The following is a 25,887-nucleotide window of genomic DNA, read 5'->3' as shown; positions in this document are numbered from 1 at the left end:
AAAGCCTGTATTTAAATCAAGAACTATGAACTAAACTGTGTGATCTTGGACAAATGCTTTCACCTCCCAGAGCCTCAGTTTTCTCATGGGCAAGATGAGGACAATCAATTCTAGCTGCATCAGACTCATGCAAGGATGAAATGAGGTATATGAGGGACTTTGCAAATCTTCCAGCCCTTAACAAGTACCCAATAAAATGGTGGCTTTAAAAGAAAAACAATGCAAAGCAACACATTTCTCTTGTGATTCTGTCAGCTTGTATTTGCATGAAGCCTTCAAATCACCTTCAGATTCACAGGATGACACAACAAACATGTCAATGAGTACAAAAATGAAATACAGGAACTATAACCTGAGTCCACAAGAATTCACTTCCTCTCAAGCCAAAAATTTCGTGAACTTCTTGTTTGCTTGTAACATAGAGTGCCATATGCAATATGGGGGGGGGGTTCTTTTTTTTTTTAGATCTGCATTTAAGCTATGCTAACCAATGATTTCAAATGCAAATTAATAGTGCTTTACTCAAAATATGAGCTCTTGAAAAGTCTTGTGTAAATTGGGTTTTGTAAATCATCTCAAAGTTTCAAGGAAAGATTTTAATGTAAAGAATCTCTGGAGTGAATCCTTTCAGATAAGACACAGATCATTGTTGATTGACCCATTGACCCAGTTTATCTATCTTATCTTCTTTTAATGTGTAGATTTTCAAATATCCAGGAGCTAACGCAGCACACATGACTTGGGTGGAAACTAGATTTCTTTACCCAGGAGAAAGTGACATGAGAGACTGCTGAGGGTGGGAGTGTTTTCGTGAGAAAATGAGGGGTTTGATGCAAAGCTCAGAAAACTCAACTTCCACAAACTTAGGAAAGTTGTGCATAGCAGACTTTTGGGCTGGAATAGGTCCTTAGAAATATGAGTCTGCTCTGAGATTATAAACAAGGATCTGGGATGGTGCAAAGCTCTCAGACCTCAGCACCCTGGAAATAACCTATATCAATAATTTACTCCTGAGTTCCCCCAAGTGTCCCAGCTTGCAATCAAAAAAGACAGTGTGATTAGGAATATTTCACACTTGTAATGAACAAACTGCGATCTTTGTGCATCAGAGAAAGCTTCGTGAGAGATGGCAACATTTGCCCGAACCCTCAGCAGTGTGTGCCGGAAGCTAACTGAAAGGCACAATGAAAGATGAAGGCTGATATTTACCAAGTTCCAGCAGGACATGAAGATGATGGTGTGGAAATGGATAAGCTGAACATACAGGCGACGTCTATTCAAAGTATATTCTCCTCTAAGCGGTTTGTATGGTTCAACTAAAAGCAGTTGAGGCAACTGCGATTTGAAATCTTTTCTAGATCATATTCTTACAATGTTTTGCAACCTCCTAAATTGGATCTTTTGTGTCGAGATTTCTACAAGCAGGTCTAAATCCCTGAAAGAAAAGGAGGAGGAGAAGAGACGATGCTGGTGGACAGGATGACTGGGAGAAGAGATAAAGGAAGAAGTGGAATCATTCACCTGCACACTGAGGGAAGGACACCTGCTAGGTCGCACTGCACCCTCCTATGTGGCTCTGGACCAGGCTCCTAGAGAACCAAGGTGGCTCGCTGTTGGAGTAATGGACCCTTCCAGCCAGTGTCCTACTAGAAACAACTTGCTGCTCTGGTCACCGGTTGACCTAGCAACAGCCTGGATTATGTCCATGGGCATTAAAGCCAGGCAGTCCTGGGGGTTTGGATCCTGGTTCCTCTACTCACTAGCTGTGGGATTTGGGGCACCTTGCTTAACAGCTCTAGTCTCTGTGTCTTTTTTTTTTTAAGGTTTTTTAAAAAAATTATGTATAACACAGACAAAGTTATTTAAGTCAATAAATTTTTAAGGAATTTCACGTTCTGATTCTTTCCACTGCCAATCACCTTAGTTCTTCCAAACTCATAATCTTCAAGGTAAAATAGCCCTTTCAAAAAGAAGTTATCACGTGAGTCAGCCCACAATTCTTTTAGTTAGACTTCTTTGATCTCCAATGAAATATGGACACACTTCAAAATTCCCCACCTGTAATGTTTGGGATCCAATTTCCTCAAGCGATTTACTTTAGGACCATGTTTAGGGTCAGGCAATGGATCTGCCTGCTTCTGAATTTGACACCCTCTAAAAGTGTATTAGGTTCAAATCATATTCACTCCTAAGCCATCACACCCTAGAACAGTACAGATCATTGGAATATGCCAATACCTTTTTATCTGTAACACTGGATCATGATACTGTACCCAGGACCTCATAACTCTGTTGTGCAACTGAAGAAAGGAATACACGCACAGCCATGACACAGAGCACGGGCTCTGTGTGTCAGCAACAGGTACAGCTGCCATTCAAGCAGCATCAGGGACCCTTAGAGGACTTGCTTTATGGAGGTGTTTTGGGCACGATAATAAGAGGTAACAGTCATAGAGCGCTCACTATGCATCAGGCAGGCCAGGTTCTAAGTGATTTACCAGGAATTAACTCACTGAATCCTCACAATGCCCCTATGAGGCAGGTTTAAGTGCTATAAGCATTTTATAGAGGCAGGGATACTAGAGGAGGAAACAGTGCTATTTCTGGTCCCAGGTCAGCCTGCAAGTGAGGGTTGGATGCAGGGTTTGTGCCCAGGTGGTCTGGCTCCAGAAACCATACACATCACTTCACACAGTACTGCTGCGGTAACACGTCATTTTAAAAAAGTCAAACAAAGTGATATCTATAAACACATGCATGGTCACTTAAACAAGTGTGGTCCGTATTATGTCAGGTCATATATATACATACAGTATACATACAGGTATATATACTTGAATATATGTCAAAACTATCTTCCTAGCCTAAAAGGACTTGCACAAGTCAACCAGCTGTCTGTCTACACCCTGGACAGTGATAGCTTCTTCAAACAACCTGAACATTAGCAAAGGAACATCCAGGGTACTTTCTTATGGTCTCTTTATGGCACCATCATGTATCCACAACTTAAGTCACTGAAAGCAGAGACCTAGTAGTTACTTTGAATTCCACCCCTTCTAATACTTCTGAACCAATTCTCCAGCAAATATTCTATAGGTCTACAGATTTTATAGCCGAGATTTCTCTTGTATCCATCCCTTCTTCTCCATTCTCAATCCCACTGTTTTCAGTTCAAGCACTTACCAATGTGCTTTCAGATAACTGGATCGGACTCCTAACCTTTCCTCCTGACAACATTCTTGCCCACTCCTGCCCCCAAGAAATCCATTTTCCTCACTGCTATTGAAAAGTCATTTTAAAACACAAGTCTTAGAAGGTTGAGTCTCTGCATCTAGAGAATGAAGTCTAAACTCCTTATTAAGGTACCTAAATCCCTTTCGATCTGATCTTTTCATCTCTTCCCACTTCCCCCAGACGCAACCACACATGCATTGGCAGCCGCTGTTTCCTCTGATCGGTAAGCCTTCTCCCTCCCATAGACCCTCCCCGCTAGCTTCTACATCCATAGCCTTCATTTGGAAAGACCCTCCTCAATCGTGAAAGCTTAGCTCAAATATCACCTGCTCTAGGAAGCCTTCCAGGAATTCCCCATGAAAAGTTAGCTGCCTTTACCTCTGTGCCTATAACCTCCACATCATAACTTTTCTCCTGACACTAGCGTATAAGTTCCTGATGGCAAGAACAATACGCTCTCAGCCCCCAAACAGTTTCTGGCATGTTGGAGGAGCTCAACAAATTGTTGCTATATTATTACCTCAGCCCTATCATATTAGACTTGTTTGTTGACAAGTCTGCCTTCTCCACAGGAATGTGAGCTCCTGGGGGCAGAGTCCTTTTTGCCTCTATCCTAGCACTTTTTTGTCTCTATCCCAGCACTTTTCATAGTGCCTGGCCAAAAAACAAACAAACAAACAAACAAAAAACCCTCAATATTTATTGAACAAATCAATGCACAGGCCAATAAATGAATAAACCACAGAAGCCTCCAGGATCTCCTTTCCTGTCAGAATAACCTAAAATTATGTTTAGTCATATGTCTAGAGGTCTAGTAGTTTGTCTGTTATATCTACTAGTGTTTAGAGGGAATTCTCACCAGAAGCAAATCAAGTCCAGCTGGAAGATGCTGTTATAAAACAAACTAGATGCCAAGAGACCAAAAGGTGCATTGATTGCATCTGTCATGAATATAAATAAAAATATTTATAAGCGAAATATAAATGCTAATTTGGAAAAAGAAGAGCTCTTGCAGGATGTCCATTCAGGTGTACTTACTCAACAAAAGGAACTTGAAAAAGCTGTGATTTGATGCGTGGTCTACAAAGGACACAACTCCCACTCAGGCGAGGGTTTATAAAAAAAAAAAAACTCATTTCACAATGGTTCCTGGGAACTTTCGTGTTCGTTACATCATTTTCCCGTGTGGTGGCTGTTAGGATCATCACTACTGCAGACAAATAAATGAAGACACAGAGAGCTTCAGGTTGCAGAATAAATTCCTGGTGTAGTAGACCCTAGGGTTCTCTATTACTTAGAGTGGACCAAATATATCCAGCTATGTTATCCAAACTCCAGAGTGACAGGTTGTTTGGTGGAAAAGGTGCCCTAAGATGGGACCTCATCTCCTGAAAGAGGCCTTAGAACATCTGCCAAATGCATTCCTGACTTAACACCTGAGCTCACTGTGGAGACAAGAGAATTGTTCAATTCCATTTACTTCATTGAGCACCTACTGTGTTCACTAAGCACCTACTGTGCCCAGCACATAGTGTGATTTCTGTAATCTGAGAAGGGCATAAATGGCCCTGAAAGACATGAATGTTGCACCAAAGACTGTGCAAGATTCCTGGTAATGTATTGCTGGACAGGCAAAGACAATCTTGAGGGAATATTTAAGGATAAGGGAAATTTTTAAAAAACAGGGGTGTGTTGACAGTATATATGTATTTTTTTATATATTTATTTTATTTTTGGCTGTGCTGGGTCTTCATTGCTGCTCGCAGGCTTTCTCTAATTGTGGCGAGCAGGGGCTACTCTTCGTTGTGGTGTGCAGGCTTCTCATTGAAGTGGCTTCTCTTGTGGAGCACAGGCTCTAGGCGCTTGGGCTTCAGTAGTTGCAGCATGCGGACTCAGTAGTTGTGGCACGTGGGCTTAGTTGCTCCGCGGCATGTGGGATCTTCCCGGACCAGGGCTCGAACCCATGTCCCCTGCATTGGCAGGCGGATTCTTAACAGCTGTGCCACCAGAGAAGCCCGATAGTATATTTTTAAATGAAAAGTTTGGTAAAAAATCTGTGAGCACAATATTGTTACATACACATATACTTACTGTACAAAGACGTGCACACAAACATCATGAAAGGCATAGAAATGTACACACCAGAATATTATCAATGCTTTCTCTATAGAGTGAGATTATGATTAGTTTTTTAGTGTCTTCCATACACTTTTGTACAATACAGTGCTTTAAGGATCTGATTATAAGTGTTTTAAAAGTTTAAAAAATAAAAGTGTTGCTTTAAAAAAAACGGGGTGGGGGAGGGGCTATAAAATGTAGAAAATGTTGCTGAGAAGGGGAAAGGGAGAAAGATAAGCACACACATTTCACGTTTGTAACATTATGCTCTCCTTTGCTTTCCTGCTAGGACCAGGATCAACCAGACTCGTCCCCAGGATGTGGGATTTGAACTTCCAGGAGAGGTAAGTCAAGTTTCTTGGTTGATTGAGTGAACCATGTTTTCTCAATTGCTACGTCACCAGTCTGGTGTATTAAATCAGAATCATTGCCAATGGCCAGTACGCCAAACTCTGGAGTAGAGACCCAGCTCCAGCCTGGCAGTAGAGTGTGTACTTGAAAGGCTTTAGGTTCTCAGGGGATTCGGTTTTTCTACAGTGCAGTCGGCTTCCGAAACAGGAGGCAGCTGGCAGTGCCGGGGGTACTCAGAAATCAGAGATCCATCACGGAGTTTGAGGAACCTTATGGCAGAGGGTTTTATACTTTATGGTTTCTTAGTGGTGATCAAGAGACACCAGGTCTCACCTTACTGTCCTCTGACATCATGATTTTTTATAAAAGAGCTGAGAGGTAGAATAGAGCAGGGGACACCTGCTCTATAGGGCCACCCTCCTCTATCCCATCTTCCCACAGAACCACAGATCTGCTCTGAGCCCCAGGGTCATTATTCAACAAAATTTGCCGAGTCTCTGCCCCAGTTCATGCCCAGTTAGGTTTGGGAAACATAAAGGCATCTAAAATATGGTGTGTGATTTGAAGGACTCGCAGCCTGTGGGTGAAGCAGGCTTGGGGGGAAAAAAATCAAGAACAATATAACCTGTGGGATGTGATAGCAGAGAGGTAAACCCAAAATGATGGAGACAAAGAAGAGGGAGTGATTTCTATAAGCCGCCACAGTCAGCAGCCTTGAGACAGCATGATAGTCTCTACCCTCCTGAGGTTTACCCCTGAGGACAGGATGGCAAGCAGTTAGACCTCACAGTTCATGCTAACTCTGAAAACACACCAGTCAGAATTAGCTAGATGTCTGCCTTGAGAATATTTTCTAGGAAATTGTGCTTTATAACAGGTGAATACGTGCAACGATTTGAACAAATTGTCAGAAGTGTTTTGCAGCAGACCTTCTCTAAGTTACAATCTTTGAAGGGAATAGAGGTTTGGGGAAGGGGTGAGAAGTACTCACTATATTATGATATTTAGTTTTATATATTGAATCGGCATCTCAATCTCCTTACTGTGTTATCCAGTGCCTCTCAACGCTGACTGTACATTAAACTAACTTGAGGCTGTTAAGGGAAATACTGATGTACAGGCTCCCTCCAGAATCTCTGGACCACAAGCCCTGGCCATATTTTTAAAGTTCTCTGAGTTATTCTAATCTACAGCCAGGGTCAAGAACACAAGTGTAATCCTTTGCACCCCAGATTTCTCACATCCGAAATGAGTGATAGCTCCTGTGTTAGCATCTAAGAGTTACTGTGAAGGACCCACGAAACAGTATTATGTGAAAGCACATGGAAAGGAATAACGTTTTATATAAACCTAAAGCCATATTCTCATGCTATCAATCAATGGGTAGCAATGCTTTAAAAAAATGTTTACTTCTTGGATGGTTGCTTAATTTGTTGTAGACTAAATATGACCCAGGATCCTATAAATTCCTTGGTGAGTAGGCAAAGTAGGCTTGTCATCGGCCCAATGTCAAATCGGCATTGCTATCGAGAAACCCAGAGTAATAAGTGATGAGTTTACTGAATTACAAAAACGACATAAGCATTACACATACAGATGTCATGGAAATGTAGAGTACAGACTATAGCTAGTTAAGTCTGGCTGCTGGAGGAGGAAGAAGGAAGGGAGCTCACATTATCTGACCACCTTCTGTGAGCTAGACGCTTGATGTATATTATATCTCTTCATGGGCAGATGAACCAACAATGGCATTTTTGAAACATTAAGTTATGAAATCAGTTTAGTGGGTCACAACCAGTATTTCTTAAATAAAATACAAGGGAAAAAGAATAAAAAAGGAGATAAATGTATGAAAGCTTTGTTTTGGTTATACAGGTATGGATTATGTACATATGTAATATATTGCATTGTGATAAAAGACTATTTCTTACTCCAGGCTGCTGCAAAAATATTTGAAAATCACCACCTAAAGAGACAGTTATTATGAAATTCAATTTACAGAGGCTCAGAGATCTTAAATAATCCACCCAAGGCCTCATGGCTAGCAAGTGGCAGAACCCTTTCTACCAATATACCTTAACCTCCTGGAAAGGGCAAGCCTCACAGATGAAGAAATAATAGATATCTGCAGAAGGAATATACATGTTTTCATAATTATTATTTTTAATAACACTAGCTGAATGACAGTATTGCTGCCTAATTTTATCGTTGAGATGTAACATTTTCTAGATTCACTGATTTATTAACTGTCATAACACTAGCCACAGTTTGAACCCCAGCTAAAATTTTCTTTTCACTTTCATCACTTCTAAGCTTGGCTGGAACTCCTATGCTGCGGGTTCGTTTTGTTTTGATTTCTTTCCTTTGTTACTCCAGGCACATCATTTCTCCACGAGGAAGCACAGGCCCCCTCCCCCTTCCTGCGAGGTGCAGCCGCCCCCAGGCTAAGCCCACCAGCCCAGGGCACACCTGGCTGTCTTAGCAGACCCTAGTGGCAGAGCGGCTGAGTGGACAGATTTGCACACGAGTGCTGCACCTGGACAAACAGGACTCAGACCCTTCAGGTCCAAGGGCAATATTGCTCCACTGGATCAGTTTACTGTCTACAACCTCAGCTTTCTCACTGAGAAATTCCTTCCCAACTCAGGGTCTGTAAAATCCCAAGAACGCTTCTCCTTAGCAAGACAGACTTCAGAGTGGTTTTGACAACTTGGAAATTCCTCTGAAGTGATCGTTTAATGATTTTATGTGTTTTTCTTCTTGAGCCTCTGTTTCTTCAAGACCCACAGATTTTTTTTTTTTTTTTTTTTACTGTGGCTAAGCAGAGCCCTGACCTTGTCCACAAAAATCCTTCAGCCTAATAAAAAAATGATCAAGCACAAGTACCCAAACCCACAAAATTGGAGGAAAACCCTCTACAGACCAGCCCACCTGTACGCACAAAGCCAGGGAGGTTTCCACTTGAGGGCAGGCACTATTTGGGGTTGGGGGGGGTAGACGGGGAAGTATCTTTGAATGAGGAGAGATAGGGTCACAGAGAGATGGGGTCATGATAGAAGAGGTCTGGGAGTAGAACTTCCTCTACTTGAGTTGAACCTATTTCCCAGGCTGCTGGGCTATCGGGGAGAAGTTTCAGTCTCCTCTGTGCTGGAGAGGTGGCAGTGGTTAGTCAGTCTTACCTTATCCAGGGGAACATGGGCTTTGATTAAGGGGGGGCAGGTCTGGCTACATACATTTTGGGGCCATTGCAAAAAAGGGGGTTCCCTGTTGACAAATTATTAAGAATTTCAAAATGGTGACCATAGAACATGAAACCAAACACGGGACCCTGTGAGACCATCCATACAGGTCACACGCCCATGAAAGTGACCCTGAGGGGGAGAGTTACATTTTTAGCACCATATCACCTGGATATTGAGTCATTAAATAAAATGAACATTCCTTCTAACCCTATCCCCTGCTACCATGTGTACACATTTTTTACATGGATGCTCTGGTTACCATGTTCCAATAGGCTGTATAACAAACATTTAAATAGAATTTATTATGTACCGGGCCCTAGACTAATAATTAATATGCATTATCTTGTTTAATATTGACAAAGACCCTAGGAGGTAAGAATTACTGTTGTTCCTTTTTGCAGATGAGGAAACTAAGGCTTAAGGGACAATCATTTATTTGCCTAAGGTTATTTACTAGAAAGTGGCATTCAGCCTGTGTGCCTTGGGACTGGGAGAGGCAAGAGAGGCACTTGCCATGGGAGAAAAACTCAAGGGGATGTGAAAAAACCTAGTAATCAAGATAAGTACTACTTTAATGCAGTCTTTTAAACTTTTTGAGATCATTGTAGATTGATATGCAATTGTGAGAAATAATATTCTTGGTACTCTTTACCCAGTTTCTTCCCATGGTAACATCTCACAAAACTATGGAAAATATCACAACTAGGTTATTGACATTGAAACAGTAAAGATACAGACCATTTTCATCTGCACAAGGATCCCTCATATTGCCCCAAAGTTCCTTTTTTTTACTCTGTGACAACACAGATATATCAGATACCAAAGTCCATATTGCCCCTGTGTTGACCCATATACATGTTACCAATTATTTATTATACTTTGGTATCATTAAAAAATCATTCTGCAAATTCCTTTAGTTTTCCTTCTAGGCATTACTCAAAGTTGGACATTTCCTGGCTAGCAACAGTTTGTAAACTACACGCTTCTTATTAGGAAAAGAATCACAGCAGCCCCAATAAAAGTCCCCATTGGTGATTTGTGTAGAATGGGAAAAAGCCTCACAGGTAATCCATAATACGAAACTGCATCACACTAGCTTTGCCCTTGACTACCCATCGTGTTACTTTAATAACAAACATATGGGAGGACCAATTAGCTGATTCTCTGGGGTAAGCCAGGCAGGGACAGAGACCAAATGAGAGAGATCCCAGATTTACTTGACAAGGCCATATTTTCCTGGGGTGCTTTGGACAACGTATGGATGACACAGCTGCAGATCTTGGCTATTCTTGTTTAGCTCCCCATGGTGCCAGAAAGTGTCATGCGGAGGTAATGATCAGTTGGTATGAGTGTGATTCTCAATGCCTGTGCAGCTACTTATTTTCACTCTTTCTGGCCCATCCTCACCCATTCCCCTTACAGCTACAAATCTTGATTGCTGGTCAGTCAACACAGGCTTTGTCAACATAACAGAAGGGTAGAAATAAAACTGTTACTAGAATAGTGCTTCTCAAACATCCATGGGCATGCAAACCACCTGGAATATTGTTACAAGGCAGATCATAATTCATTACGTCCTGGGTGGGGCCTGAGTTCTGCATTTCTAACAAGCACCCAAGTGATGCTGATACTATTGGTCTGTGAACCACTGTTCGTAGAAAGAACCCATATCACCAGGACCTGCAACTGAATTCCCTGAGATTAAATTCAGGTTATAATGAGACTAGGGTTTTGCTTTTTGTTAGGGGACTTTCATTGGCCAGGTTAGACAGAGAGCTTTTGGTCATTCAGCGCCCTCTAGTGGATGAAATTATGACATGGGGAAAAAACATCAGGCTTCAATGAGAGCATCAAAAGGACAGGAAGATGGAGCATGTCCTGGCACTATTGGAATCCCTGGTTTCAGAGGCTCCTGGAGCCCTGCTGAATCCCACACAGCCTGGTTGTTCAACTCTTCATCCTTCAGATTGCCAGGGCAATAACTTTCCTCTCTTTGCTTAACCACCTGGAGTTAGCTTTCTATTATTTACAGTCAAGATTCCTAACAAAAATTATAATGTGATGGCTAAATAAATTATGACATTTCCCCATGGAAGAATCATACAGCTATCAACAACCATTATTTCAAATATATATATATATATATATATATATATATATATATATATATTAAGATGGACAAATAATATAAGGTTAAATGAAAAAAGCATAATACCAATGTAGACATAGAGCATAATCTGAACTATATAAATTTTTGAAGAATATTAAAAGTCAATCCTGAAGAACATAAACAGTAGTGATGGTAGGCTGAATAATGGGCCCCTGAATATGTCCTAATCCTCAGAACCTGTGAATGTTACCTTACTTGGCAAAAGGGACTTGCCAATGTGATTAAAGATCTTGAAGTGGAAAGATTATCCTGGAGTATCGGAATCAGCTTCATACAACCACAACGGTCCTTGTAAGAAGAAGGCAGGAAGATCAGAGTCAGAGGAGATGATATGAGGGCAGAAGCAAAATTCGAGTGATGTGCTTTCAAATGGCAGGAAGGGACTCACAAGCCAAGGAAACTGGTCACAGAAATTGCAAAAAGCAAGGAAACATTTTGCTCTCAGAACCTCCAAGAAGGAATCAGCCCTGCCAACACCTTAACTTTAGCCCAATGAAATTGATTTCAGATTTCTGACATCCAGAACTGTAAGATAACAAGTTTACATCTTACTTAAAAGAAACACAAATCAATTTAATAGAAGGATTAAGTACAGCTTGCTATAAGAGGTGGTATTAATAATATTTTTTTACATTTCAACATAGCTCGGTTACTGTCTAGGACTGTAGAATATAATCAGAATGAAGCACTATTTCAATGCATATTGCAGGAAAATCTCACTCTGCACTAACAGAATTCTGGTCCCATAATCCTCCTAGAAAAAATTCCTGACTTCTGTTAATATCCAATAGGTGACTTAAAATGCATTCACAAGATTGACACCTGATAAAAACCAAAAGGCACACTGACGTACTCAAATCACAAAGCACATCAAAGGCAGAGAAAACTCTTAACACCACTTGGAATTCTCCATTCTCTTCTCAGTGTATTCCCAGCACTGTGACTCTGGAATCACATATGGAATCACCAAGAACAACAACAATAAAAAAAAAAAAAGTGGCATGGGACTTCCCTGGTGGCGCAGTGGTTGAGAGTCCGCCTGCTGATGCAGGGGACACAGGTTCGTGCCCCGGTCCGGGAGGATCCCACATGCTGTGGAGCGGCTGGGCCCGTGAGCCATGGCCGCTGAGCCTGCGCATCCGGAGCCTGTGCTCCGCAACGGGAGAGGCCACAGCAGTGAGAGGCCCGCGTACCACAAAAAAAAAAAAAAAAGGCACGACTGCTACATTCCTGGGTAAAGAGTGTTAGTCTGACATTCCCAACCGAAGGCCAGGATCACTGGTCCCTCTTCTGAGCCCTCATAGTCCTCTGTGTATACTTGTTCTGTTGTACTTAATTCACCCTCTCAAAATTATTTGTTTATGCATTCACCTCCCCAAATAGACTTTGATTTCCTCTAGTGTGTGGTCTATGTCTTACTCCTTTGCAATTTCCCAGCCTAAGACGGTGCCCGGTGTAGATAGAGCATTTATAAATGTTTATTGAATGAAATTAAATTGAATCCTAGCCTTAACCAGCAGAAACTTTGAACTTACCCAAGGTAATAAGAATTCAATTTTCTTGATTCTATGTTCAAAGAACTTGCTAAAGTAGAACTACATGACATCTTGACTGACTCTCCCCAGGCTTTGGAAAAACATGAGATGCCTTCTAGAGGAAACCTGACGGTCTCTGTTTAACTTGAGTTTAGATTTCTAAGGGTAAAATTCAGACAGTGCCCTGGACCTCCAAATGAATTCATGATGAATGAGGGCTCCATCAAGTCCCCTAGTTTCTCTTCTCCAGGATTGATTGAAGCCAGGCCAATACTGGTTGATGGAAATTCTATCCCTTCCTCCTCATGATGCTTTGCTGAATTTGGATACCAAAAAACCTCTCAAATTCTTGGTCCCTTAGCATCTTCTCCAAAGACAACTAAAGTAGCTGGCTGAAGTAATTCCTTCAGCATACCATAGTATGTAAAAGTTTTTTGGCTTTGGGATAATTTTGATGTGGGTTTAAATCCTAACTATAACTTTCAATAACTAAGAAACACTGGGCATTTTATTTATCTGAACTTTAGTTTCCTCATTTAGAAAGTGAGGACAAAGTATCTACCCAGAGTGTTGTGTATTTACATAAATTGTGTAACATATAAGAATTCCTGCACATAGCAAGTACTCAAGAAGTAATAGTTGCTATTGTCATGAATAATAATTATTATCCCACACAAGTGCCTCTGAAGAGGGTAAGGCCTGATGCTGCATATACCCTACTGCTCCAAATTTGAAAGAACATCTCCTCAGGTATTTTTTTCTCCCACATAGCCCCATTTAGTGGTGAGGCCACAAGTAAAAATGATTTCATCTTGGTCCACGGAACTTGCACCATCAAAAAGCGAAAACTCACTAATAGACAAATAATCCCAACATTCACATTTGGACTCGCCTCGTGCATATCCATGTATTTCTTCCCTTTCTTTGGAAATTAAACCATGATTGACCTCGTTCCTCTAGCTATTCCTTTACAAAGTTTACTAATGTTTTAGGATTAAAGTCTCAAAAGCACTACAGTCAAGAAACTTCTATTTCTCTACTCAGCCATAAAAAAGAAAATAATGCCATTTGCAGCAACATGGATGCAACTAGAAATTATCACACTAAGTGAAATAAGTCAGAAAGAGAAAGACAAATACCATACGATATCACTTACATGTGGAATCTAAAATATGGCACAAAAGAACCAATCTACAAAACAGACTCACAGACATAGAGAACAAACTTGTGGTTGCCAAGGGGAGAGGGGAGGGATGGATTGGGAGTTTGGGGTTAGTAGACACAAACTATTACATTTAGAATGGATAAACAGCAAGGTCCTACTATACAGCGCAGATAACTATAATTAATCTCCTGGGATAAACCATAAGGGAAAAGAATATAAAAAAGAATGTATATATGTGGATAAGAGTCACTTTGCTATACAGCAGAAATGAACACAACATTGTAAATCAACTATACTTCAATAAAAAAATTAAAATAAATTAAAAAAAAAGAAACTTCTATTTCTAACCAAGATGGAATGACAGGAACTAGACTTACTCTTTTACCGGAAATAACTGAAAAACAGGACAATATATATGAAACAATGGGTTTCAAGTTATTGTACATCAGCAACAAAGGACTATATTCCCTGAGAGGTGGAAACAAATGTTTCCTACAATTTTTACGGCTTTATGCCTGGAGACACTTTCCCAGCTACAGATCATGGAAAAGGAACCCAGGTTGGACCCATCAAACTCCCTGGAAGGAAGAGATGACTCTGGGAGTCCAGAGAGGACAAGGTGGCTAGAATTCAGAGGATGGAGTACCAGAGATGAATGCGTTGCAGAGAGCAGGCTTCATAGATCTGCAGAGGATATTCCTTGAGTCTTCAGCTGAGTATCAATCAGTACATGTAAGTAAATAAACTACCCAGGCCAGGAAAAGATCTGAAAGCATTATAAGGAACAACACTTGGAATTCAAACAGGGCTGAAATATAGTTTCTATTCCTACCAGCCAGAACAGAGAATATCATAATTTATAGGATACTGTGCTGATACTCAAAACAGATCTGTCTCAATAGTGGGACAGAATTAGCCTTAGACTAAATATTGCTCTGGTCTTACCTAACACTGTTTAAAAATATACTTAAAAGGATTAAATGGGCCTCCCTGGTGGCGCAGTGGTTGAGAGTCCGCCTGCCGATGCAGGGGATACGGGTTCGTGCCCCGGTCTGGGAGGATCCCATATGCCGCGGAGCGGCTGGGCCCGTGAGCCATGGCCGCTGGGCCTGCGCATCCGGAGCCTGTGCTCCGCAACGGGAGAGGCCACAACAGTGAGAGGCCCGCATACCGCAAAAAAAAAAAAAAAAGGATTAAATTTCTTCCAAGAAATTTAACTGCATTTAAAAAATATTTGTAGGAATACAAAAATATCTAGCCATTCAACAAGGTATAAGTCAATGTTTGGAACCCAATAAAAAAATTCTAGGCTTGCAAAGAAGCAGGAAAATATAACCCATGATAAGGAGAAAAAGAAATCAATGGAAATACGCCCCAAATGACATAGATATAGAATTAGTAGAGAAGAGCATTAAAACAGTTAATAGAATATACTCCACTACTTCAAGAGCTAGAGGAAAGATGAAGCATATTTAGTAGAGACAGGGAAAATAATTTTTTTTTTTTTTTTGCGGTATGCGGGCCTCTCACTGTTGTGGCCTCTCCCGTTGCGGAGCACAGGCTCTGGATGCGCAGGCCCAGCGGCCATGGCTCACAGGCCCAACCACTCCGCGGCATGTGGGATCCTCCCGGACCGGGGCACAAACCCGTGTCCCTTGCATCGACAGGCGGACTCTCAACCACTGCGCCACCAGGGAAGCCCAGGGAAAAGAATTTTAAAGACCCCAATCAAACATCTAGAAATGTAAACTATAATGACTGAAATGAAAAATCAGACAAGCAACCAAATGGGGTTAACAGCAGATTAGACATTGCAAAAGATAAGGCTTATGAGCTTGAAGCTATAGCAACCGAAACTATCAAAGTGAAACAGAAAAATAGAGTATTATTGATCTGGAGGACAATATCAGGAAGCCCAATATATGTGTAACTGGAGTCTAGCAAAGAGGGGAGAGGGTCAGAAAAAACATGTAAAGAAATAATGACTGACAACTTTTCAAATTTGATGAAAACTGTAAATCTGCAAACCCCAGACCTTAACAAAATCCAAGCACAAGAAACATGAAGAGAACTATACCAGTGTATGTCATAATTAAGTTGCAACTAATTTGTTATAAATAGAAAAACCTTGAAAGCAGTCAGATGAAAAAGATGCATTACATATAGAGAAACAGAGAAAAGACAGAAGATCACACATTGGAAACAATGCAAAGCCAGGAGAATATGGGTCAAAATATTTAAAATCCCAAAGGGAAAAAACTATTACTTCAAGAGAATTAGAAGACAAGCTACGGATTGGCAGAAAACATTTTCAAAAGATACAGCTAATAAACGACTGTTGTACAAAGTATACAAAGAACTCTTAAAATTCCATGTTAAGAAAACAACCTAATTTTAAAAATGGGTCAAAGATCTTAACAGTCACCTCACCAAAGAAGATATACAGATGGCAAATAAGCATATGAAAAGATGCTCCACATCATATGTTATCAGGGAAATGCAAATTAAAACAACAGTGAGGTACCACTACACACCTATTAGAATGACCAAAATCTAGAATACTGACACCACCAAATGCTGGTGAGAATGTGAAGCAATAGAAACTCTCATACATTGCTAATGTGAATGTAAAATAGCACAGCCACTGTGGAAAACAGTTTGGTGGTTTCTTATAAAACTAAACATATTCCTACCACATGATCCAGCAGTTGTGCTCCTTGGTATTTACCTAAAAGAGCTGAAAACTAATGCCCACACAAAAACTTGCACAAGGATGTTTAAAGAAGCTTTATTCATTATTGCCAAAACTTAGAAGCAAACAACATGTCCTTCAGGGGTGAATGGATAAGTAAACTATGGTACATTTAGATAACGGAATATTATCCAGTGCTAAGAATAACTGAACTAGCAGCCACGAAAAGACATGAAAGAATCTTAAATGCCTATTACTAAGTAACAGAAGCCAATTTGGAAAAGCTACATACTGGATGATTCCAACTATATGATATTCCGGAAAAGGCAAAACTATCAAAAAGATCAGTGGTTGCAGGGGATGATGAATAGGCGGAGCACACAGGACGTTTAGGGCAGTGACAGTGCTCTGTACGATATCATACATACCATGGTATCATACATACCATGACAGGCATACCTCGTTTTATCGCACTTCACTTTATAGCACTTCACAGATGACACATTACAATTTGAAGGTCTGTGGCAACCCTGTGCCTGGCAAGTCTATCAACTCCATTTTTCCAACAGCATTTGCTCACTTCATTTTTCTTTGTCACATTCTGGTAATTCTCACAATATTTCAAACTTTTTCGTTATTATCTGTTATGATGATCTGTGATCAATGATCTTTTTTTATACAGCAGGTTCTTATTAGTTATCTATTTTATACATATTAGTGTATACATGTCAATCCCAATCTCCCAGTTCATCCCCCCACTCCCCCACGTTCCCCCCTTGCTGTCCATATGTTTGTTCTCTACATCTGTGCCTCTATTTCTGCCCTGCAAACCGGTTCATGTGTACCATTTTTCTAGATTCCACATACATGCATTAATATACGATATTTGTTTTTCTCTTTCTGACTTACCTCACTCTGTATGACAGTCTCTAAGTCCATCCACGTCTCTACAGATGACCCAATTTCGTTCCTTTTTGTGGCTGAGTAATATTCCAATGTATATATGTACCACATCTTCTTTAGCCATTTGTTTGTTGATGGGCATTTAGGTTGCTTCCATGACCTGGCTACTGTAAATAGTGCTGCAATGAACATTGGGGTGCATGCGTCTTTTTGAATTATGTTTTTCTCTGGGTATATGTCCAGTACTGGGATTACTGGGTCATATGGTAATTCTATTTATAGTTTTTTAAGGAACAGCTCTCTATAGTGGCTGTATCAATTTACATTCCCACCAACAGTGCAAGAGGGTTCCCTTTTCTCCACACCCTCTCCAGCATTTGTTGTTTATAGATTTTCTGATGATGCCCATTCTAACTGGTGTGAGGTGATACCTCATTGTAGTTTTGATTTGCATTTCTCTAATAACTAGTGATGTTGAGCAGCTTTTCATGTGCTCCTTGGCCATCTGTATACCTTCTTTGGAGAAATGTCCATTTAGGTCTTCTGACCATTTTTGGATTGGGTTGTTTGTTTTTTTAATATTGAGCTGCATAAGCTGTTTATGTATTTTGGAGATTAATCCTTTGTCCATTAATTGTGATCAGTGATCTTTGATATTACTATTGCAAAAAGATTATGACCCACTGAAGGCCTGGATGATGGTTAGCATCTTTTAGAAATAAAGTATTTTTAAATTAAGGTATGTACATCGTTTTCTTTAGACATAATGCTTAACAGACTACAGTACAGTGTAAATATAACTTTTTTTTTTTTGGCCACACTGCGTGGCTTGCAGGATCTTAGTTCCCCAACCAGGGATTGAACCCTTGGCAGTGGAACTGTGGATCCTAACCACTGGACCACCAGGGAAGTCCCTAAATACAACTTTTACATGAACTGGGAAACAAAACATATTCATGTGACTCACTTTATTGAGATATTCACTTGATTGCCATGATCTGGAACTGAACCCACAGTATCTTCGAGGTATGCCTGTATGTTGTTCTAAGCCATAGAATGTACAACATCAAAAGTGAATTCTAAGGAAAACTATGAACTTTGGGTGATTATGATGAATTAATGTAGGTTCATCCACGGGGGGAAAAAAAAAGTATCATTCTGGTGAGCGATGCTGATAATGAGTGAGACTGCACATGTGAGGGGGAAGGGGGTATATAGAAAATCTCTGTACCTGCCTCTCAATGTTTTAAAAAGACATATATGTATACATACAGCTGAGTCACTTTGCTGTACAGCAGAAACACAACAATGTAAAGCAATTATACTCCAATAAAAAAAGACAAAAAAAAAACTATCACCTGAGAATTCTATACCTAAAAAAGAATATTTCAAAAATGAAGATAAAGTAGACATTTTAGACCTACAAAAGCTGAAATAATTCATTACCAGACAGCCTGCACTTAAGAAACATTAAAGGAAGTTTTTAAGGTAGAATGAAAGTGATATCAGATAGAATCTGAATCTACACAAAGGAATGAAGAGCAATGGGCAATTGATATGGGTAAATATAGAGACTCTTCTTACTACTGAATTTTTAATTTACTATTTAAAGAAAAACAACTTAACAGTGTATTCTAGGGTTTACAACATAGAAGTAAAATGTGTGAAATAGGGCTTCCCTGGTGGCGCAGTGGTTGAGAGTCCGCCTGCCGATGCAGGGGACATGGGTTCGTGCCCCGGTCTGGGAAGATCCCACATGCCACGGAGCCGCTGGGCCCGTGAGCCATGGCCGCTGAGCCTGCTCGTCTGGAGCCTGTGCTCCGCAACGGGAGAGGCCACAACAGTGAGAGGCCTGCGTACCGCAAAAAAAAAAGAAAAAAAATGTGTGAAATAATAGCACAAAGGCCAGGAAGGGGGAAATGGAAGTATATAGTTGCCAGGTTCTTATACTATACTTGATGTGGTATAATATTAGTTTAAAGCAGGTTGTGAATTATTAAAGTTACATAATGCAAAACCAAGAGCAACCACAGAAGTAACACAACAAAGAGTTATTGTCAACAAACCAATAAAGGGGATAAGATAGAATTATAAAAATATTCAATTAATACAAAGAATGAAGAAAATAGGAAAAGGAGAACAGATGAGACAAATGGAAAGCAAATGTAGTCATTTAAATTGGTAAATTTAAACTCAACCACATAAACAATCACATTATATGTAAATGGTCTAAACATCCCAAGAAAAATGCAGGTATTGTCAGATTGAATTTAAAAAACAAAATCCAATTCATGCTGCCTAAAAGAACTCACTTTAAATAAAAAGACTTGGATAGGTTATATGTAAAAGAATGAGATATATACACATGTATATCATAATAACACATCAAAAGAGCTAGAATGAACATATTAATATTAGACAAGTATATTTTAGAGCAAATACTTTACCAGGGATAGATAAGGTCATTTTATAATGATAAAATATCAACTGATGAACAAGACAGAAATTCTAAATATTTATGAACCTAATAAGAGAGCTCCAAAATACATGAAGCAATAACTAATAGAACTACAGGGAGAATTTAGATGAATCTATTGGGTTGGCCAAAAAGTGCCTTCGGTTTTGTAGTAAAAAATAAAACACATGGGGCTTCCCTGGTGGTGCAGTGGTTAAGAATCCGCCTGCCAATGCAGGGGACAAGGGTTCGAGCCCTGGTCTGGGAAGATCACACATGCCACAGAGCAACTAAGCCCGTGCACCACAACTACTGAAGCCCGCGTGCCTAGAGCCCGAGCTATGCAACAAGAGAAGCTACAGCAATGAGAAGCCCACACACCGCAATGAAGACCCAACGCAGCCAAAAGTAAATAAATAAATAATTAAAAAAATAAATTTTAAAAAACACACATTTTTCATTTTCACCAAGAACTTTATTGAACAACGTCTTCACCCTTTTGTTCCACTACCTTCTGCCATTTTTTCGGGCAACTTCATAATTCTATCTTCACAAAACTTTTTATCTTTCTGAGCAAAGAACTGTTCCAAGTGCCTTTTACAGTCTTCCAGGGAATTTTTTTCCATTAAGAGAATTTTGTTAAGACCGAAATAAATGCAAAATCCGAAGGTGCAATGTCTAGTGAATACCACGGATGAATCAGAACTTCCCAGCCAAGCTGTAACAGCTTTTGCCTGGTCATCAAAGAAACATGCAGTCTTGCATTATCCTGATGGAAAATCATGTGTTTTCTGTTGACTAATTCTGGAAGTTTTTCGTTGAGTGCTGCTTTCAGTTGGTCTAATTGGGAGCAGTACTTGTTGGAATTAATCGTTTGGTTTTCCAGAAGGAGCTCATAACAGAGGACTCCCTTCCAATCCCACCATATACACAACATCACCTTCTTTGGATGAAGACAAGCCTTTGGTGTGGTTGGTGGTGGGTCATTTCACTTGCCCCATGATCTCTTCCATTCCACATTATTGTACAGTATCCACTTTTCATTGCCTGTCACAATTTGTTTAAAAAATGGAACATCTTCATCATGTTTCAGTAGAGAATCACATGCAGAAATACAGTCAAGAAGGTTTTTTTCACTTAACTTATGTGGAACAGAAACATCAAAGTGATTAACATAACCAAGCTGGTGCAAATGATTTTCAACACTTGATTTGGATATTTTGAGTAGTCAGCTATCTCCCACATGGTATAATGTTGACTACTCTCAAGTAATGTCTCAACTTGATAGCTATCAACCTCAACTGGTCTACTCCGACTGTGGAGCATTGTCCAGTGAGAAATCTCCAGCACGAAACTTTGCAAACCAATTTTGACACGTTCGATCAGTCACAGCACCTTCTCCATACACTGCACAAAACATTTTTTGGGTTTTAGTTGCGTTTTTACATTTCTTGAAATAATAAAGCATAATATGCTGAAAATGTTGCTTTTTCTCTTCAATCTTCAATATTAAAATGGCTACAAAAAAATTCACCAGCTTTTTTTTTTTTTAATGCACAGTGATATGACAGCTGTCACAATACAATCTAACAAAATTCTTTTGAATGGGGCTTCCCTGGTGGCGCAGTGGTTGAGAGTCCGCCTGCTGATGCAGGGGACACGGGTTCATGCCCCGGTGCGGGAAGATCCCACATGCCGCGGAGCGGCTGGGCTCGTGAGCCATGGCGCTGAGTCTGCGCGTCTGGAGCCTGTGCTCCACAACGGGAGAGGCCACAACAGTGAGAGGCCCGCGTACCGCAAAAAAAAAAAAAAAAAAAAAAAAAAAAAAAAATCTTTGAATGAAGTTAAAAACGACTAAGCTCTACTAGAGCCATCTTTCAGAAAAAGATGAACGAACCTTTTGGCCAACCCAATAAAATTATAGTTGAAGATTTCAATGCCCCCTCTCTCAATAATCGATAGAACAAGCAGACAGAAAATCAGTAGGTGGGGCGGTTAATCTTATGTGCCAACTTGACTGGGATAAGGGATGCCCAGATAGCTGGTAAAACATTATTTCTGGATATGTCTATGAGGGTGTTTTCAGAAAAGATTAGCATTTGAACCAGTAGACTAAGTAAAGATTTCACCAATGGAGACGGGCATCATCTAATTCCTTCAGGGCCCAAACAGAACAAAGGGTGAATTCCCTCTCTCTTCTTGAGCTGGGATATCCATCTTCTCTTTCCCTCAGACATTGGAGCTCCTGGTTCTCAGGCCTTCAGACTCTAAGACTTAAAACAGCAGCCTCGTGGTTTACAGGCTTTTGGACATGACTGAATTATACCACCAGCCTTTCTGTTTCTCCAACTCACAGCTGCAGACTGTGGGGACTTTTTGCACTACATAACTGTGGGAGCCAATTCTTTTAATAAATCTCCTTTTATGTGTATCTTATCAGTTCTGTCTCTAGAGAACCCTGACTAATGTATTATTAATATAGAAGACTTGAACAAGACTATCAATCAACTTGACCCAATTGATATTTATAGAACACATGACCTAACAACAGCTGAAAACGTCTTTTCAAATGCACTGGAATATTTACAGAAGTAGATCACATGCTGTCTTGTAGAACAAGTCAATAAATTTAACAATTGCAAAATATACAAAGTGTGTTCTCTAAACACAATAGAATTAAATTAGAAATCCATAAAAAAAGATATTGAGAAAATCTCCAAATATTTAGAAACTAAAAAATTTGGAAATAACACAGTCCTAACCTAATCAAGTGGGAAATTAGAAAGGGTTTTGAAATAAATGAAAAAGAAAAACAACATATCAAACTTCATGGCATACAAATAAAGCAGAACTTAGAGGGAAATGTACAGCATGAAATATCTATACAGGCATACCTTGTTTTATTGCGTTTTGTTTTATTGTGCTTTACAGTTTTGTTTTTTTTTTTAACAAACTGAACATTTATGGCAACATTGTGTTGAGGAAGTCTATTGGCACCACTTTTCCAATAACATTCACTCACTTTGTGTCTCTGTGTCACATTTTGGTAATTCCTGAAATATTTCAAGCTTTCTCATTATGATTATATTTGTTATGGTGATCAGTGATCTTTGATATTACTACTGTAATTGCTTTGGGGTGCCACAAACCACACCCATATAAGACCACAAACTTAACAGATAAATGTGTGTTTTCTGACTGCTCCACCCACTGGCCAATCCTCTCTCTCTCCCTCTCCTGAGGCTTCCTTATTCTCTGAGATACAGTATTGAAATTAGGCCAATTAATTACCCAACATAGTCTCTAAGTGTTGATTGAAAGGAAGAGTCACAGGTCTCTTACTTTAAATCAACAACTAGAAATGATTAGGCTTAGTGAGGAAGGCATGTCAAAAGTTGAGACAGGCCAAAAGCTAGGCCTCTTGTACCAAACAGTGAGCCCAGTTATGAATGCAAAGGAAAAGTTCTTGAAGTAAATGAAAAGTTCTACTCCAGTGAACACACAAATGATAAGAAAGTGAAACAGCCTTATTGCTGATATGGAGAAAGTTTTAGTGTTCTGGATACAAGATAAAACCAGCCACAATATTCCCTTAAGCCAAAGCCTAATCCAGAGTGAGGCCCTAACTCACTTCAACTCTATAAGGCTCAGAGAGGTGAATAAGCTTCAGAAGAAAAGTTTGAAGCTAGCAGAGGTTCATGAAGAAAGTGCAAGGTGAGAAAGCAAGGGCTGATGTAGAAGCTGCAGCAAGTTATCCAGAAGATCCAGTGAAGATTATTAATGAAGCTGGCTACACTAGACAACAGATTTTCAGTGTAGATGAAACAGCCTTCTATTGGAAGAAAATGCCATCTTGGGTTTTCATACATAGAGAGAAGTCAAGGCCTGGCTTCGAATCTTCAAAGGACAATCTGACTCTTTTGTTAGGGGCTATTGTAGCGGGTGACTTTAAGTTGAAGCCAACACTCATTTACCATTCCAAAGATCCTAGGGTCCTTAAGAATTATGCTCAATCTACTCTGCCTGTGCTCTATAAATGGAACAACAAAGCCTGGATGATAGCACGTCTCTTTACAACATGGTCTACTGAATATTTTAAACCCACTATTGAGACCTACTGCTCAGAAAAAAAGAGCTCTTTCAAAATATTACTTCTCATTGATAATGCACCTGGTCACCCAAGAACTCTGATGGAGATGAATAAACAGATTAATGTTGTTTTCATGCCTGCTAATACAATATCCATTCTGCAGCCCATAGATCTATGAGTAATTTAGAATTTCAAGTCTTATTATTTAAGAGACCGAGTTTGTAAAGCTATGGCTACCATAGATAGTGATTCCTCTGATGGATCTGGGAAAAGTAAACTGAAACCTTCTGGAAAGGATTTACCACTCTAGATGCCGTTAACATTTGTGATTCATGGGAAGAGGTCAAAACATCAACATTAATAAGAATGTAGAAGAAGTTGGTTCCAACCTGCATGTATGACTTTGAGGGGTTCAAGACTTCAGTGGAGGAAGTACCTGCAGATGTAGTAGAAATAGCAAGACAACTAGAATTAGAAGTGGAGCCTGCGGGAATCCCCTGGCGTTCCAGTGGTTAGGACTCTGAGCTTTCACTGCTGAGGGCCCGGGTTTGATCCCTGGTCAGGGAACTAAGATCTCACAATGTGTGATGAAAGAGAGAGAGAAGGAAGGAAGGAAAGAAGGGAGGGAGGAAAGGAGGAAGGAAGGGAAGTGGGGCCTGATAATGTGACTGAATTGCTACAATCTCATGATAAAACTTTAACGAATGAAGAGTTGCTTCCTATGGGTGAGCAATAAAGTGGTTTCTTGAGATGGAATCTACTCCTGTTGAAGATGCTGTGAGGATTGTTGAAATGACAACAAAGGATTTAGAATATTACATAAGCTTAGTTGATAAAGCAGTGGTAGGGTTTGATTCCAATTTTGAAAGAAGTTCTACTGTGGGTAAAATGCTATCAAACAGCATTGCATGCTACAGAGAAATTGTGCATTAGAATTTTTAGATTCCACAAAGCTGGAGGCATCACACTTCCTGATTCAAACTATACTACAAAGTTATAGTAGTCAAAAGAGTATGGTACTAGCATAAAAACAGACATATAGACCAACAGAATAGAATTAAGAGCTTAGAAATAAACCTCTGCATATATGATCTAATATATTAGACAAGGGAGCAAATAATACTCAACAGGGAAAGGACTTTCCTCAATAAATAGTGCTGGGAAAACTGGACAACCACATGCAGAAAAATGAAATTCAACACTTATCTTACACCACTTACACTTAAGTCTTTAATCCATTTTAAGTTCATTTTTTGTAAGACCCGAAATCATAAAACTTGTAAAAGAAAACATAGGAGGGACTTCCCTGGTGGTGCAGTGGTTAAGAATCTGCATGCCAATGTAGGGGACACAGGTTCAAGCCCTGGTCTGGGAAGATCTCATATGCTGTGGAGCAACTAAGCCCGTGCACCACAACTACTGAGCCTGTGCTCTAGAGCCTGCGAGCCACAACTACCGAAGCCCAAGTGCCACAACTACTGAAGCCCATGTACCTGGAGCCCGTGCTCTGCAATGAGAAGCCACTGCAATGAGAAGCCTGCGCACCGCAATGAAGAGAGTAGCCCCCTGCTTGCCGCAACTAGAGCAAGCCCCTGTGCAGCAACGAAGACCCAATGCAGCCAAAAATAAACACATAAATAAAATTAAATAAATAAATAAAGTTTATTTGGAATTCCCTGGCAGTCCAGTGGTTAGGACTCGGTGCTTTAACTGCTGTGGCCCGGGTTCAATCCCTGGTCGGGGAACTAAGATCCTGCAAGCCACATGGCATGGCCAAAAAAAAAGGTTTATCTAAAAAATGAAAAGCAAACAAAACAAAGAAGAAAATCTCATTTTATTCATCTCACTTCCATTCCATTGTCAATAGTTGAGTTCATTTCCCTCCTGTTTCTATGAATGTATATACCTTATATGTGTACATATATACATGTG

General features: G+C 40.0%; 1 pseudogene; it reads left to right on the top strand.

The window, feature by feature from the left end:
- The first annotated feature begins 1,191 nt into the window (after window positions 1-1,191).
- LOC132500629 (tigger transposable element-derived protein 1-like) lies at window positions 1,192-24,873 on the top strand (annotated as a pseudogene).
- The last annotated feature ends 1,014 nt before the right edge of the window (window positions 24,874-25,887 follow it).

The sequence above is a fragment of the Mesoplodon densirostris genome, chromosome 13 (genome assembly GCF_025265405.1).
Source record: "Mesoplodon densirostris isolate mMesDen1 chromosome 13, mMesDen1 primary haplotype, whole genome shotgun sequence".
NCBI classification, from domain to species: domain Eukaryota; kingdom Metazoa; phylum Chordata; class Mammalia; order Artiodactyla; family Ziphiidae; genus Mesoplodon; species Mesoplodon densirostris.
This window is presented reverse-complemented; position numbering and strand designations above follow the sequence as displayed.